This window comes from Palaemon carinicauda, chromosome 14, assembly GCF_036898095.1.
Source record: "Palaemon carinicauda isolate YSFRI2023 chromosome 14, ASM3689809v2, whole genome shotgun sequence".
Classification (NCBI taxonomy): Eukaryota; Metazoa; Arthropoda; class Malacostraca; order Decapoda; family Palaemonidae; genus Palaemon; species Palaemon carinicauda.
This window is the reverse complement of record NC_090738.1, coordinates 94,271,995-94,275,593: the sequence shown is the minus strand read 5'-3', so window position 1 is coordinate 94,275,593 and position 3,599 is coordinate 94,271,995.

The window sequence follows — 3,599 nt, the reverse complement described above, 5'->3', positions numbered from 1 at the left end:
AAAAACAAAATAACAAATAGAGTAACAATACCAACTCACAAACACCCTATGAATATTATACATACTCTATAAACATCACCTGTAAATTAATCTTTAATAAAAGTTCAAATGACAATTTCTTTCAGGGGAGTCCAAATTAATAAGGATTCTTTCGTTCTACGTAGGATCTCCCAGGATAGAACTACATATTGACTCGAAACTCTAAACTGTTCTCTGTTTACCTGAAAAGAAAATATACGAAAAATTGGAAGCGGATGTGAATGTCTGTGTATAGAAATATTCAATAAGTTAATTAAGTCGGATTTGTGATTTAGGAGGAATTTTCTTATTACATCCCTATATTTTTCTAAAAAGATGAAAGAATGAAAACGTATATAGTTGTCCTTCCATGAATACCTTTCCCAACGTAGTTGGAAAGGAGGTTATGTATATATATATATATATATATATATATATATATATATATATATATATATATATATATATATATATATATATATATATATATATATATATATACACACACACACACACACACACACACACACACATATATATATATATATATATATATATATATATATATATATATATATATATATATATATATATATATCCTTGTATGTATACAAATAAATCTATACTGTATATGTAAAAAGTATCTCAAATTCTTATATAATTTTTCATATTAATATCCTGATTCACTTTTCCTATAATTGATTTACTGAATCGGGTTCTTGGCTCCAGACATTATTGCTATCCAGTAAGTCGTATGACTCAAAATACCTTCAAAATCATCTACATAAACAGGCATGTGTCCTGAAAATCTTTCCAAATCTAAGCAGTTTTATGTTTCTAAACATTTATATAGATGAATTTTTTTCTCCCTGGTATTATTATTATTATTATTATTATTATTATTATTATTATTATTATTATTATTATTATTATTATTATTATTACAAGCTAAGCTATAACCGTAGTTGGTTAAGCCAGCAGCTATAAGCTCAAGGACTCTAACAGGGCAAGATAACCAAGTGAGGATAGCGAGCAAGGAAATAAAGAAAATACAAGAGAAGTAATTAACATTCAAAATAAAATATTTTAAGAACAGCTACAACATTAAATTAGGTCTCTCGTGTGTAAATTTAGAAAACTTGAAAAAAAATAAATTAAGAGTAATAAAATATAACAGCGTGCCCTGTACCCTCAAGCAAGAGAATTCCAATCCAAGACAGTGGAAGACCATGGTATAGAGGCATTGGCACTTCCCAAGACTATGGAACAATGGTTTGAATTTGGAGTGTCCTTCTCCTAGAAGACTTGTTTATCATAGTTAAAGTCTTTTTTACTCTTACCAAGAGGAAAGTAGCCAAAGAACAATTACAATGCAGTAGTTAACTTCCTAAGGGAACGCAGCTTAATATTTCTGATTAAAACCAGAGGAAAAAATCTATAAATAGCATCTTAGAACTCTCTCCTGTGGGTTAGACCTAAGGAAAAGTCTAGGAGAGAAAACATAAGATGGAGTCTCCTGCTATTGAAGGTTCTTTCTGGGGATCCTCGAAATATTGTCTTTAGAAAATAAAAAGAGAAAAAAAGAAAGAAGGAGAATCAATAGGAAAGGAGTAGCTCCAGGTTTAAGGCTTTGAATCTTTCAGTGTCTTTCTACATCACGGCTCTGTCAGTGTGATATTTAGCTTTCTCATTGTGTATCGATAACCCTAATCCCCTTTTAAGAATCAATTGAATATTCTGAGTTATTTCAACTACATGCTTCGAGTGAAATGTTAACAGAAAATAAAATAAAATCTTTACCTCAAATAAAAACCAAAAAATTTAAATAGGAAAATAGAGAAGGAAAATAGAAGGATAGAAAAGATAAAAAAAAAATTAAAAATAATTTTGCAATGTTGTTAATGAAGATGAATTATTCATAGGCATGATGGCTTTCGATTATAATGCAAGGGAGGCAATGTTCAGAATAAATAAAAATGAAAATACAATGCAAAATAAGAAATGAATGGAAAAAATTAACTTAATAGATTAAATTCTTGATAACCGTTATCAAAATAAGAAAATATAAAAAAAAAATTAGATTTTTTTACCTATGTAAAAATCGTTCTTCCAAACAGAATATCAATTTCCCCAGGCATTGCAGAACGGTGAGGAATTCTGGAAAACCGTATCTATCGGATGAGTGTTCGAAACTCAAACTGAATTTTGGATCTCCGATAATACAACTCCGAGAATTAGGTTACTGATGCTATAACCTGGTTTCGTATTGGATTAGTTCCAAGAGTTTTTCCACCTATATTGGTTTTCCCGCCGAGTTTTCAGCGAAAAAAAAAAGATTGGGTGAATCCTAAAATGGATTGGTTTTGATGTAATATGTTCTCATATGTTTTTTTTTTTCTTTTTAAAGCTACTCGTGAATGGCAGAGGCAAGGGACAGTGACAATAGCCTAGCTAGTAGGACAATGCCCAAGAGACTGACCATATATGCATTTATTGAGCGTCCAAGCACCCTCTACACCACGCTAGGACTAGGGAGTGATAGACATTGGCTGCTGATGACTCAACGTGTAGACCTGCTGAGTCCTTTGCTCCTTGTCTCATAAGGAAGTCGAGGTTGCAGACACCACAAGAAATTATCGAGTTTCCCCAGTACTCGAACCCCAGTCTGGCGATCGCCACGCAGGAGCGTTTCCAGTAGGCCACCACAAACTAATTTTCTATAACTATTCCACTGAGTTTGGAAAACCCGAATAAAAGAATAAGAGGAAGGAGGATTGTGGTGGTGGTTAGGCTGTTTATGAGGTAACATCGGTCATAAATTCTTACAACAACCAGTGGGAGATAGGCGCGAAAATTACAAATTATTAATTCTAATGGCGTGAAAGTATATTTCAAATTATGCATAAGTGGATAATTTACTCTAATCTTCTATCTATCTATCTATATACCAAGGCACTTCCCCCAATTTTGGGGGGTAGCCGACACCAACAATGAAACAAAACAAAAAGGGGACCTCTACTCTCTATGTTCCTTCAGCCTAATCAGGGACCCAACCGAGTTCAGCTGGTACTGCTAGGGTGCCACAGCCCAACCTCCCACATTTCCACCACAGATGAAGCTTCATAATGCTGACTCCCCTACTGCTGCTACCTCCAGTAGGGGAGTCAGCATTGATAGCCTTTAAAAGGCTTCTGTAAAAGATGAATGAGGTACTATGGTTTTTTGCCTGCATTGCCATGGCTAGCCAGGTGAAACCTGACTTGCATTATTTTCCACATTGTACCAACCGTGTGTCACACAATCGTACATACTAACAACATTTCATTTTGTGTATATATTATGCTTGTATCTTCGCTCTCCCCTCGCACTAAGATTGAACCTGAAATAACGTGTCTGTTTTTCTCACCGTTAACTGTTAACCAATGCTCTGTCAGTTGAACAGAAAATTTCCTGTTGCATTGAGTTTTTGTATATAAAGGTGAGTGTTCTGTAATAAAGTTCACAGCTTAGTGAAAGGATCACCTCATCATCAACAGTTATAACAGCAAGTAACTGAAATCTTCGGTCCTGTGCCCTTATAT